Genomic DNA, 14,659 nt, shown 5'->3' with positions numbered 1-14,659 from the left:
ATTTGAGTTCATTGCACCTACAGGGGAACAGTGGTGCTATTACCATAAACATTCAGTTGCTTGTTCATTTGTTTGTTTGCTTGTTTTAGTTTTTAAGTTTTTATTTATTTATTTATTTTTATTTTTTTTCTGTATGACACGGAAACATTTAGTGACACGTTGGAGGATGCAGGAAGTTTTACACAGGACAAGTTTTCTGAGTTAGTGTTTATATTATTTCAGTATGAAGTCAAGGACCAAGGCTATTCAGAGGAGATTCTGTGTCCCAAGGGCTTTCTTCTCAAGAAAACAGATGATTTCCAAATGATATTTTCCCAGCTAAGAGATGTTCAGCTTTTCTTTATCCATGACTGTGTGATCAAGATTGACCTTGAGAAATATCTGCCTTTTTCCTTTGGGAATGTGCTCTGAGTTTTCAAGCCTGGTGCATCACTTTTTATTTAGACATTACCACTGACCAGTGAAGTACAAAGAGTCCATGGCAGATATGGTACTGGAGACTCTAAAGGCTGTCGCTTGCCTGCTGGGGCAGAATACTGAAAAGTCACCAGTGTGCTTAATGGGCAAGCTCTGTTGCTGTTGAGCCTTTATCTGTTGAACATGATCCTCTCTTGCAGAACTGCTACCAGAATTTTCTTTCATGCCCAGTCTTGTAATCTCAATGTAAAAATTTTGCAGCACAATCTGTGTATAGATGCCTGAGGTGGAAGGCTTGTCTCTACAGGGGCTGCGTGCTGCCTTTCCACCCTTACACACAGCATCCCAATGCACCCTGGCAAGCTTCCTTGGGACCCCACAGAGTAAACTACTGCACTATATCTCTTAATCAAAGCAAGGAAGGCAGCTTTAATTTTTATTAACTTCATATTATTTTCCTTCAGACTACATCAGTCACAGCTTTTGCTGCATCACCTGAAAGGGGCAATGGTACACACCACAGGCACAAAGAAACACATTTTCTCTATATTATCCATCGTTAAAAAAGGTTTGTAAACCCTTACTCTCACCTCTCTTTAAATAAAGCAAGAAAAGCTCAGTATCTAGGAAAAGGCTTCTGCTGGGTAGCTTATATTAGGTCAAAAGGATCATAAAAACAGCATTACTTGGTTGATACATTTGTGTAATATTTCATCTGTACTAGTGTAATACACTATCCGAATTGTGTTGCTTTGATGATATATTACTTGATAAAATAAGGTCAGCTGTCAAAAACCCATTCCAGTGTCTGAGGCACTCAAAGTTTTGTTGGGGAAAAAGAAAAAAGTTCATTTTATTCCTGAAATGCACATTTGATACAATGAAGGATAGTCAGGCTGAAGCTGAGAGGCTTTACTGATGCAGACCAGTCCCCCCGACACTCCATTGCTTAGCCAACGTGGTAGGGCCCAGGGCTCTGGGAAAAAAGTGCAGCTTCTGCCGCCATCTGAAGTCCCTCCTGCAGCTCAACAATTAGGCCTGAAATGACTGGAATAATACATAGATTTATGCTTATTTTTGTACAAACGTCACTGTATGCCTAACAGCTTCAGAGCAGGATCATCCAGCAGTGGATGCTGAGTATGGAGAGATAGAGCATGGAGCAACAACTCCCTCTTCCTGCCCTGGCAGGAGGGACTGTCTGGGATAATGCTCTGCAAATCTCACCATAAAAACATGTAATTATTCATAGTGTATGATTAGTCTTTCCTGCTTTCCTTGTTATAAATATGTAACACATGCTATAGTGCAGAATGTGATAATGTATTTTAGCATGATCTTTAATGCTGATATTTAAAAACCTGTTCCTGAATACACACAGTTTAAATTTCACATGAATGCACATCTACCATTTTCCTGCTTCAAGCATAAAGTCTTTTAGGCAAAAGGTAGGCATTATGTCAATCCTTTTTTACTCCTTTCTTCATATCAGTTATGTACAGTTAAATATTTTCTTCATCTTCCACAGGAAAAATGAATTATTCTAAAACAACGTGTGCTGCAGTGTGTGTGTGTTGGTAAGTCAAAATACAAACACTGACAGAAGATATTCTCATTTGTTTTCCATTTCAGTTTTAAGTGATATTTTAGGAAGCAATCATAATAAAGAGGAGCTGAAGGAGCTGAAGAAATTATTTCTCAGTTAGACAGCAGCCTGCTGTTATCTCTAATCTAAGAGGCACTGGATAGAGGTCATCGTTTGATCAATGAGGTGAATTTCATTTTATGATGCTGAAAACAGACAGAGAATGGTACAATCAAGTGCTTTCAGAAAGAAAACAGAAGCAGTCAGAGAGTGATGGAAGAACCATAACAAAAATAAACAGATTTATTGCTATATATAGTCTGTTTTACAAGGACTCCGTAATGCAGAAAGAGGATGTTGCCCAGCTTTAGCTCCCCAGATATGCAACTTATTGCCAGAATTTATAAGCATTGTACCTGCCCAGGACAGTCTTGTGGACAAATGAGGTTAACATGGTGCACCACTACATTCAAAGATTATCTTTCATAAAGGAACAGAAAGTACTTGGGATGCAATTTGAATTGGTCACGTTTTACTTGCAGTACTGTCTGATATGATTTATGGTCACTAAATGACGTGGATTGCAAGGCCTAATTTAAATATTTGCAACTGATGTTTTATAGTTAGTTTGGTATATTGAGCACAGGCATGTTGTCATGGTAATTGAGCAATTATTTGATTTATAAATCCAGATTATATCATAGCCTTAAATCAGCATCTGCTCTTCCATTCAAGAACAATGAAAGAGATAGAGCATCCTTTGTGCTTTTGAGATTTTGGTAACAAATGGCAGTCCAGGAAGAAGTTAAAAACACTTTCCCACAAAAATACTGAATTTCACAATAAACACAGTTGACTAAGTCTATTTGAAATGATCCATCATGGAGCAGTCTAGATAACTTTCAGCAGAGGAAGCAAGGCAATGAGTATTGATAAAAGCAAGTAGATGAGCAAGAGGAAAAGATTGCTCATACAGAGAAAAAGATAAAGGGATTTGATAAATGTATGTACCAGAAAAATGGACAACCATGTATCTGTCATAGTGCATCAGGAAATCATAGGTTTCTGAATGTCTGACTTACTGATGGAAGGAAGTTGAACTGGAAGTATTCCTTGGTTAATGTGTTAAGAGGGACATTAAACTTGCATTTGTATCCTTCCCAACTGAGGTTGGAAAGGTATCGCCCAGCCAAAGCTAGGTATGTTCATAAAGCAGGTACAAAAGTAGTAAAACTACAGGAAGAGAGACTTGAAAAGATAGTGTTTGGCCCAACAGCTTTTTTTTCATCAAGATATAGAGCATGTGTACATATGTGTTTATATATATATAAAAATTCTTTTTTACATTGGAAAACTTTGCAAGCTATCTGCACAATCAATGGAAAGCTAAAGAAAGCCCTTGCCATTAGTACAGATTAATCTGGAATTCCTTGTCATCTTCAGATCCTTGTGCATCAAAACATTAGTTTGCATCAAAAGTTTGAACAGTGACTCAAAGTACTCAGGAGTTCAGAAAACTACAAGAGTGAATAAACTAAAACTCCTTCAATTTCTATGGCTTGCAAACTTCAAAAACTGTAATTGCACTGGAAGTCTTTGATCTCAACATTACTCTTCTACTGACTTTGAAGTCAAGAGCATAGGGTTATTGCAGTGGGATCCTAACATGTCAAGTGTTAATTCCCCATAGCTACATTTAAGGTACATCGTATTAGCTATTGACCACTAAGTGCTAAAGGATGTAACCACATGTAGAGTTTTCTTGCTGCTGAGGGTTTCACACATCAGTAATTTCAGTGCAGATTGTTTCTTACTAGCAAAGAGGTCACTGAAGACCACTGAAGCACAGGACCTTTGGAAGATGTTTTCCAGAACAAATGAGCAATTACACATTTTTAATAATCAACCGTTGCAGCTGAGCAGGAGTTGAAATGACGTCTGAAGTTACACACAAACCTGAATAGCAGCATATGGTATTTTTGGAACTTAGGAGGGAGCCCAATGAAGGGGGAGGATGGTGAGAGGGCTCAGCTGGAGTGCTGGGAGAGTCTGCCTGACCCCTCAGATGGGAGCATAACTCCGCAAATTGGCACCAGCCTCTCCCTTCATGCAGCAGACGTGAAAAAGAAAAATGGAAAGGGATTCATTTATATAGCTTGTAAAATATTCATTTATGTGCTGTGTTTGAGGAGAATCGATCTCTAGAGAGTGTGAGGTTTCTACATCTCAGTCAAATTAGATTAGAGGTAAGGGCTGAGTGGGATGAAATGTTGTGGGGATGGCAATGGGGTGAAACAGTGTTCAGCGCTGATCCTCTCTGATCATCAGGGAAGGCTGAGACCACAACAGGACTGAGCCACAAGTCCCTGAGCCAGCAACTGTGGGTTTTGACTCCACTAGGTGGCAAATGTTTAAATCTTTTGTAGATTCAGTCTTCAGAGACTTGCCTTAACAATCACATTAAAGCAAGGTTAAATAAAGTCAGTGTAAAGGGTTTATTCTTTTTATTTCCAGCATTATTTTCAGTGCGTGCTAAAGGGGAATGCAGCAATGGGTGCAGCAATGGGCACAACGAGGTTTTTGTTTTGTTTCTCCACAGATGCCTGTGGTGTTGCTCCTTAATGTTTGCCATGTTGTGACAGAGAAACACAACTCCAGAATTATGCAATGGCCCCTGTGTATCTGGAGTGATTTTCTTATTTCAGCCTCTTGGACATTGGTTGTTGAATGCTTCCTTCATTACAGGAGCCAGGAGATGCTTTCATTATGGGAGGCCATTTTTTGAATATTTACGTCTGGCATATAAATCACATTTAACACATCACTCGGTGTAATAGGTTTCTGTAATTAAATGGGAGCATTATTGAATAAATTACCATGGTGGTAATTATGTGTGTAATACCCTTGCTATATCTCCAGCAATCCCTTTGACTTTATTACAGGTAAAACAATGACTTGGTCTATTTTCATAATGGTTGATAATTTAGGAAGTCTGAATAAATGTTAATGGCAAGTTGTCCAAGCAGTCTTTAAAAATGTTGCCATTATTAGTTTTAGCTCAATATTAACATAACATTACTCCTAATGCTTCCTGCATACCCACAGTACCACTGGCACCCTCTGTTAGCTGTGGAAACTTGTCTGTATGAGGAATGGAGCTTTGTTTATAAAAGTAAAACCTGTAATATAGTGGAGAAATGTTAGTTTACTCTATAATATCCCCAGACTGATTTTTCTTGATGGAGTGGAGAGCCCAAAGTTATCTGTATCCAATTGGAAAGGGCCTTTATGTAAAACTGTTGCAGAATTAGCGTAGCTGAGGATAACTTGATAATATTGGCCTTATGTTTTGTACACTAAGCAATACTTAACTAAGTTCACAACTTTCCCTTTCCTTTGTCTAAGTTATTTATATACGCACCTAAGTACAAGCTCACCCATTGGATGCTTAAATTAAATTCCAGTGAGACATTGTTTTTATTTACTGCTTTCTCCAATATGTATACACCTTCCAAATCTCTACAGAGCTACATCGATTCATGTAGTATCATCTTCTCCTGGTTTATTGAGTGCACATGGTGACGGATTGTCCCTTGATACTACAGAAAGACCTAAAAGATACAAGAATGTAGCTTTAAATAGGCTATAACTTCATTAAGCTACCACCACATCTGGGAAATTATTTGAGATGGCTGGAAATTCTTGACAATTTTTTTCCCACTGGAAAAAAAAAAAATGCTGATTTGCCAAAATAAAAACTGCTTGCTGAGCAGAATTTGGTTCAACATATCCAATTAAGAAGAAAAAGAAGCCAGTGTAATAGCAACTTGATATTATTAACTGAAGATTGTGTTTTTTCTTGTAATGACAGTCTTTCAAAATTTTAATGAATTTGTAGTAAAAAACAGTTGAATCCAATTAATTTGACTGACCTGACAAAAAAATGGGTGTGGGGAGGTTTTGGTTTAAAATGTGAGATTTACACCCTGTGTCTAAAATGCAATTTTTCCTCCAACTGTTGAAAACTTAGCAGGCAAGGAAACATAATTCATGCTCTGCAGGGAACTTCTTCACTGTGCTGACGTGCTGTGGAGACCTTTTCAACCTCTACTCATAGAAAAATGGGGAAATGGGGAAAAAGACCTCTTAATATAGAAGTCATTAACATTCAGTTTTCTTCCTTCTTTGTGTCTTCTGGTTGATGTCTACTTGAGCTCCCTAAGAGTAACTTCTCTATTCTTCACTTCTGGACTTCTGGTTTGATTCCAGTCAGAGGTCTAAATGTCATGACATAATTTAGAAATTCAATTAAATATGTAATCTCATAATGAAAATTTCTCCTCTATCTCATTGCATTATTATCTGTTTTGCACATTTCTTGACTTACCAGCCTCCTTTCCAGAAGCCTGGGGGCTCTTTGAATCTAGGTATGAGCTTACACCAGTCTTAGCCTTGCTGAACATCTCCTCTTTGCCTTAGTTCTACTGAACTTCACATTTTCATGTCAAACTGATATTAACTCATGTCTAGTAAGGGCTTTCCTTGAGATTTACATTGCTGTAATGTCAAGTTCCTGTCAAATTAGTTTGAAAATACAGAGAAAATGCTTGAATTTATTTTAAGTAACATCTGAAGCTATCTTTAATTAATAACATTTAAACAAACAAAAAAAAAATTGCACTTTTACACTCAATAAGGTGCAGGAAGGATAACAAAATTTTTATTATGCCTTGAAAATCCATAACAAATAACTCCTTCAGCAAAAGAAAAAAAATAAACCAATAGCACCTTCCTATGGAAATTCACAGTATTTTTCTGTTCAATGGTGCATGAAAATACATGTGCTTTTATGAATATAGAAATGAAGAAATAATTTATCAAGCAAATATATACATACTCCTTCAAGAATTCCTATTGCTTTGGAAACATTATTCTTTTTTTTTAACACAGCTTTACTGATCTGTTGTCTGTTGGGTAGATCTAAGATGGGAGAGGAAATACTTTCTTTCATTTTATGATAAAGAAAAGGGAAGAATGAAAAACTAAGCATTAAGATGCCAACATGTGTTTTATCTACTTCAGTTCTGCCTGAGATAACCAGATTCAGAAGAACAGTTTCACCTTTACAGAAGTTATTGCCTCACCTTCTCCGCCTCTTCTTACAAGTTTTCCTATGTTCTTCTTTAGCTCTTTTGTATTTTACCTTTCGCAGGAGAGTAAAGCATCTGCTCTCTAACGTGACAATGCATCATACAGAAATCAATGCCATCAAGCACCGGAGAGCCCTAGGTCTACCAGATCAAGGGGAGTATTTTAAGGGTGATATTCTGCAAGTGCAATGAGATATTTATATGCTTTTAAAACTTCTACAATGCCTAGTGGTATCAAAACACCGTCTGAAAATCTGCAGCCAGATGGTTGTTGATAGACAACCTCAACAGATCTTGTCATAGAAGACTTTGCCCCAGCGACTGCCTCTATCCTGATCCCCTCCCACGGGGATTGATCATGGCAAAAACAAATGCCAAATATTCCATGTAAGTGATACTGTTTTTTTGTTGTTGTTGATATTTATTTATTTGTTTATTTATTTCATTATTCTCTCATCTCTTTTTCTTCAGCCTTAATAAGATGTTCATCAAATTAGACACATTTAGGTAATGGCAAAGTTGCTGCAACAGGAGTATCCTCACTTTGTGTAGCAGAGATTGCTCAAACATTTCCAGGAGTTACATTTGGCATGCGCACCTGCTATGACAATGTTATTGTGACATGTGTGTCAGCATCTCATTGTGATACTGCCATTAACTTTCTCAGTAAAGCCACAACGTTAATAATAGATTGAGTAATCTGAGCTATTGTTTTCCCTTTTACATTACTGCTGTACTTCGCAGGAAAATTGCCTGAGACTTTTGTGACTATAATTGTTCTAAAGATTGTGTTTTTAGTGAGGTGATTGCATTTAGGTTAGACTGAGCAACACATAGTATTTGCAGTAGGAAAGAGATGGATGGATAGAAAGAGACTAAACAATATATCTTTGCAGTTTGGGGAAAAGATGTGATTATCCATTTTTCTTTAGCAAAATACAAGAATCATAATAATTCTTCAAGATATTGACTAGGAGCCGAAGGCTAGAGCTGTCATTTTGTGGAAATAAAATGCAGAGTCTGTCAGGAATTATTTTACTTCCAACTCCATGGTCAGCTGATATTCTTGACCCAGTAAATGGAAAGGTCATAGTTAAAATACAAAGTGGCTACTACTTTAAACAGCAAACATAAAAGACATTTAGCTCAGCAGAATATTATTTCTGAGCCTTGTACATTGACAAGAAATACAAGAGTTTCCTGTAACCTCTTTGTAGTTTGATGTAAGCTTTATTCTTATGATGCAAACAGGGTTATTCTTGCTACTGCTGATATGGAATGGTACTTCTGATGCTTACTTTTCTTTTGTAAATACACTTTTTTTAAAGAAGAAGTGTACTGTCAATAGGTGTTTGTAATGCTCCAGGTCATATTCAGCATCACAGCCTCTTGGCTTTCTGCGTTTGGACACAGGGCATCTTCTGGGATGTGCAATTGTTTCTGCAGCCTGCAGCGCACCTCCCTGATGTTCTGCAGCCCTCTGCATTGTCTTACCATGCAGCAGGGAGCCCCGCAGCCAGCTATGTAGTTGGAGGCAATGGGGTAGCTGCTTAGCTCTCCTGTTCAGCTCCAAATTCCAGGTAGCAAGGCACCTGCCAAGCACATGCCTTGCACGCTCACTCAGATGCTGTGATTGTGGAACAGCTTGTTTCAAAGACTGCTCCTCATGCTTCTGGAGTGGTTGTTAGACTGACAATGTTCCAAAAACACCTGACACGTGGCAATAAGGCAATATGACAAGGCAGTGTTGTGTCTGCCTCTAATGAAAATGAGTGCAGTGGCTGTTATTTCAGGCATTGCCTCTCTTGAATGGGTGCACGGAGAGGGGACATGCAGAGCTACACGCAATTCTGTGATCTCTGCCCACCGTCTGTCTTCCCTGTGTCTAAAACACAACAGAGCAGATCTTCAGGGCTGGATGGTCATTAATGAAATAAGTAGCCTTATTGTGACCCTAACCATTGGGAACATATCCCAAAAGACTGGAGCTACAGCTCCTAAGAGTAAAGTGAAAAGATGCTTAAAGGTGAACTTTGTACATTGCAAGTACCTGGCCTGTCTGGACAGACGATGAGTTGCTGGGGCCTCTAACTCCTGCTGGGTTTGGCCCACTCAGGGTTTTCTGTCTGTGTCAGGGGTCCAGAAGGGTGCACAGAAATGTCCCACCTAGGGGGAACACCCCCTACTGAGGACAAAGAGTCTGCTTTGCTGTTGAGATCTAAACTTCAGGCTTTTTAATTTAATTAGTGCACTTAACCATTCTACTTTAAAGGGAATATTGATCAGTTCTCTGTCCCCAATATTATTCTTATTTCTCTGAGAGATGATATCCAAGAAGGCAGTGGTTTTGTCTAAATACAGAGGTTTTATTTATTTGACACTCCCCTCCCTTCCCCCGCCCCCCCCCAAAAAAAAAAATAAAAAAAAAATCACTTAAGTTTGTGGAAAGCTATCAGATGGAGACATATATCAGAGCAGCAAGGGTATTGCTATTTGATTTCTTTGACGTAGTTTCTGCTTGTACATTTCCCAAAGCAAATAAAAACAGATGATTGGGATTGAATTAGGGGGTTTCACACTGAGTTCTGTATTGGTTAATTTAATAGGTATAAAATTCCCCTAATTAATTAACCCCATACAATTTTATAGCAGTTTGAAACTTCTTTGTCATGTATACAAGCAGCGTACCTGTGGTATGCCTGCAGTGGCTTTCTGAACATTGTCAAACATGGAGTAAATTTGATTATGTCCATGTTTATTTTTGTTTTTGTTTTTAATCTTTATCCGTAGTTTTTGGGGGACTAAGGGAAGAAAACCTTTTGGGTGACTTGATAGGCGTGCACCAACTGAGACACCTAAAATTACTTTTAAAGTATTTATTTGTTTTTGTCTAATTTTACAGTTGGGTGCTTTGGAAAAATCTGCAGAAATTAGGTTACCAGCTCACACTGAACTTCAGTGCAAGGAGGCTCTATAAATCTTACAGGTGTTTAGGATTTCCTGTAGTATTAGGAACATAATTAAATGACATGAATTTTGGGATCATGAAGTAAGCATTGGAAACAATCATTTAATTACTGGATCCTGATATCTGTGATCAAGCATACTTTATTTTCCATATTTTCTTTGCAGTTCAGGGAAGGGTGGCAGTTACTAAATGTATGCATTTGAAGAAAATCCACAAAATTTGAACACATAGAGAAGACTAAAATGGGATTTTGGCCCAGTGGAGCCTTATAGTCTTCTGTGTGCAGACTGAAAATGATCTCCGTTTCTGTTCCCATTTTTAATCAGGGATTCAATGTAGTAGCTGTGTGGAGTTCCCTGGTTATACATGAACACAGCAGGATTGTACCAGGACTCTCAGAGTTCCCAGCTCCAGAAGAATTTCCCTCCACTGTACTACAAAGATCCTGTATCTGAATTACACCAGATGTCTGTAAAAATGCAAAAAAACATTTTGCATTTAAGTTAAGCATTTTGATAACACAGGCAACAAGGACTGTTAAATCTCATCTACTATTATGAATATAACAGTGACAAATACTGGTAATACTTCAAAGGAAGGTCAGAACTCCAAACAGATTACTCTGGAGCCTTCAGCTCAGGCATTTGCTCTCCAAAGCATGAATATATGGGGGTACAAAATTTAAGGATATTAAGTTATTTAGCCTCGGAGTCTGACTTCATGATAGACAGTGGCACTGAATTCTGCAGCATGAAGCTTGATTGCATACCATAAATAGTGCATGTATGCCTTATTGAATACATGACCTAATTTCATTTATATTGAGAATACATCTGGAATAAGAACTAGAAAAAAGTGGGAAGTTTTCCTTCCTTCCTCCCTCCGCCCCCCCCCCCCTTCTTTCCTTCCTTCCTTAAAGAATTTTTTTCACTCAACTTTTCAGATTTCTGCAAACTAAATTGTCTCTCATCTCTTCAAAAGTCTTTTGCAAGTCTCCACTTGCCATTGTGAGTAGAATGTTTTTTTGCTATTCCCATTTTTTGGATAAGTTTTCTTTTTTGGACCATCATGGAAGTGGGACACTCAGATAACGTTATTCACTACATTTTGAATTTCCCCACAAAGCGTTTCTCTGTATTTTTCAATATATCAGCAGAACAAATGTCAGCATTGAAGCAGCAAGAAAACTGATAGCATTTGGAGATCATCTCATGGAGTACTGGCTATTCAGGACTGTATATTGCCCAGCAGTGAAAAGCTGACATAATATCCTATGTTATGAAAATAAAAGCACTAACCCTATAAATTGTCCCACAGAAAAGACCCAGTGTATTTTGTTGGGTATTATAGAAATAAGGGTTTGATTTGGCTCCTGCTGCCAGGAACAATTCTTTGCTAGAAGACAGAACAGTGTCCTCATACTCACATTATAGTTGACAACCCAAACATATCAGAGCAGCATAGCCAGGATCTGTGGCCCCAGAACATTCGGTATGTGAACTCATGAAAAAGCGTATTTTTATTTTATTTTAGTTAAACATTGGTTAGGACCAATGTTTAATTAACTTTAGCTTTGGCTGCTTGATTGTGGCTGTTGGGACATGAATACTAGCCCTGATTGAAAGTCTGTGGTTTTGTTATTTGCTCGTATTTTTACCTCCCTGATTGAACTTTATCTCTCTGTTGTGCTCCTGAGAACACTTGGGGGCAGTGGATATTCTGTTCCACAATGAAGACTGCTTATTTTGTGAAAGAGGGAAAAAACAGTGAAGCAACAAATAATAAATCTGGAGCCAGTTCATTTTAGATATTTTAATGTTCTGCTCTTCAAAAAGAAAAAAAAAAAAGTCTTTAAAAATGACAAAATTACTTCAAAATATATGTACATCGGGGGAGGTAGAATTATAAAGCAGGACCCTCAAATGAAACTTTATTTTATTTTTTTTTTCTTGTACTGCTTTGCACCAGGAAATCTGTTCTGAAAATCTGTGTGCTGGGTGAATCAGCTCACCAGCTCCATCCTGTCCCCTGCTACACTGTTAGGGGACTTCTTCCCCATCAGGTCTGGCAAAGGAGCCTCCTCTGGAGAAATAGCTGCAGCTGTCCAGTTAAGATAGGTTTGAGACAGGTCTCATTATAAACAGCAGGTGTGATGGGGTCAAAAATTTTGAAATTCTAGCTCTGCCCAAGTGCAAGGAAGAGCAAAATAGGCAGCTGTGTTTGTAAAGCAGTGAATGTTGCACTGAATATGGAAATCACATCACCTTCTGTTTCTTTCTTTAACATTTTTCTATGTATAGTGAGAATAGAATACGAGTTGCTGGGTAAAGGCCATAAGAGCCTTCTGAGTGTACAGATATTATGGCAGACTTCAGAAGTCTGACAATTCCCAATGCACTCTTTAATAAAACCTGGCATGGAACCATAGAGTAATCTACCTGTCTTTGCTCAAGAGCCTAATACTGTGGGTTACATCAATAAGGTCTGAGTCATTCTTGTTACTGTGAAGATTGTCTTTTTGATGCCTGTATGGCTCTGAACACTCATTGGAAATCCATATTGACTGGTACTGGGTTGTAATGAGTATTTGGATACTCAACAGATTTTCATGATGATCTTAAATAAGTTATGCATTTAAGTATATCGTATATCATAAGATATATATATATCTTAAGTATATCATAAGATATCTACGTATCTGGACAATTTCAGTTATTGAATGCCCTGCTGGTGCCCAGCTCTGCCTCACCTCTCAGCTGCTCAGCCTCCAGGGAGCAGGAACCCACACATCCCAACTCCGGCAGCGAATGCACTCTGCAAATGTGGCCATCCTCCTCCCTTCTGCTTATTAAACATTCATTATGGCACAGCTAATGCAACACAGCTGCATGTGGTAAAGCTGGTAGTTGTGCAAGCATACAAAGATATATGCCTCAAATGTTTTTCCAATGATATTATTTTCGGCACTTATCTATTGCTAAAACTTAATATATGGCCAGATATTGTTATTTTTAGAACCTTTTTAACATGCATTCTGGACACACCGGAAATGATATTTTAAAAATATTTACATATATTACAAGAAATATGCAACAGCATTCCCTGAACTCAGTAACAGCCACAATCTGGCTTTACCTTTAACACTGCATCTTTATTATCTTAATGATGCAGTTTCCATGCAGACAAAAGACAGAATGACTTTGATGCAAGCTTTGTGCATATGAATATTATTGGCAGAAGCCCTTTGTTTCACCTTAGTAGGAAAAGGAAGAAAATATGAAGGAAGTTCCATGGCATTTACAAGTTAGCAGAATTAGGATTTTGCTTTTGTAATTTTTTGTTTGGTTGTTTTTCCCTGTTGCTTGAAAAAGTGGCATTTGGGGCTCATGCTATGCTGATTTAGCCTTGCAAAAGTCTATGGAGTGCTTTTATGTTATTACACAACCTGCGTTGATGCTGGGAGGGGTACAGAGAGACAGGCAGGGTAGTTGCAATAGGAATTATGTCAGATTTTGTATTCAGACAACCTGTAGTTGCAGTTCTGACATCATTGTTCATAAACACACTCTGGGAGCTAGCTGAAATGTGGTTTCCTGCTCTGCTCTCCTGAAGCACTGGGGTCAGCAGGGTGCTGGAGGGCAGCATTTTGCAGATCTTCCTTCTACCTTGGAACCAACCCACAGGACCTGCACTAGAATGCCTTTTGCCTTCATGTTATACACACATTAAACAGATTTGAAAGATCCCTTGCCAAATGAATATGATTCTAGACTATTCCAAACATATTCAATTGCTTAAAAGAGAATGCATTTTGTCTTGGTGCGCTGGCATTATAGGCTGAAAATAACTGAGCAGGTAGCAGGAACTGTCCTCACATTTACTCCAGCTGCTGAGGTATCATAGTAATTCTGCATTCTTGAGTTATGTGTATTTGATGGCATTTTACTTGAGAAGCCACCCAAACCAAACAAACTGATGTGGTAGATATGTAAGCGTGCAACACAGGATGACAGACAGTTTGAGGAGAAGCTGGGCTCTCCTTCTCCAAGCCACAGTATCTTAAGTTCTAAAGGATAAAAATTTAATATGATGGACTCCAGCCCTGAATGAAGTGCTTATGAGACTACAGAATATGACCTAATTTACTAATCAGATACAATGAAGAATAAAGTCTCCGGAGAGAGAAGAGAAAATTTAACAATGGAAAAGGATAAAGAACAGAAGAGAAAATGGGAAAAGGTACAGGAGATATAATCTCATTTCAAATAAATTATACATGTTTGTCTTATTGCAGGTACTTCTCTTATATCACATGCTTTGCTGATCTCATGTACTCCTCACCATAAAAAGCTGCTCACAGGTACAGTGATGTTTCTAGAAGGTGAGTATATGTATGTCAGGAGAAAAAATAACACTTGAATTGAAGGATGATTTAAGATTATTCTTCTACACTTCTGTGTAAGATTGGATCTATTGTAACCTTCCTAAACCTTTGTTACCTTTGTAATTTAAACTGACAGGTTAAATGCTAATGCAATT

Source organism: Aythya ferina (genome assembly GCF_964211825.1).
Source record: "Aythya ferina genome assembly, chromosome: 10".
Lineage (NCBI taxonomy): Eukaryota > Metazoa > Chordata > Aves > Anseriformes > Anatidae > Aythya > Aythya ferina.
The sequence above is the reverse complement of the archived record's forward strand: the minus strand, read 5'-3'. Positions refer to the sequence as shown.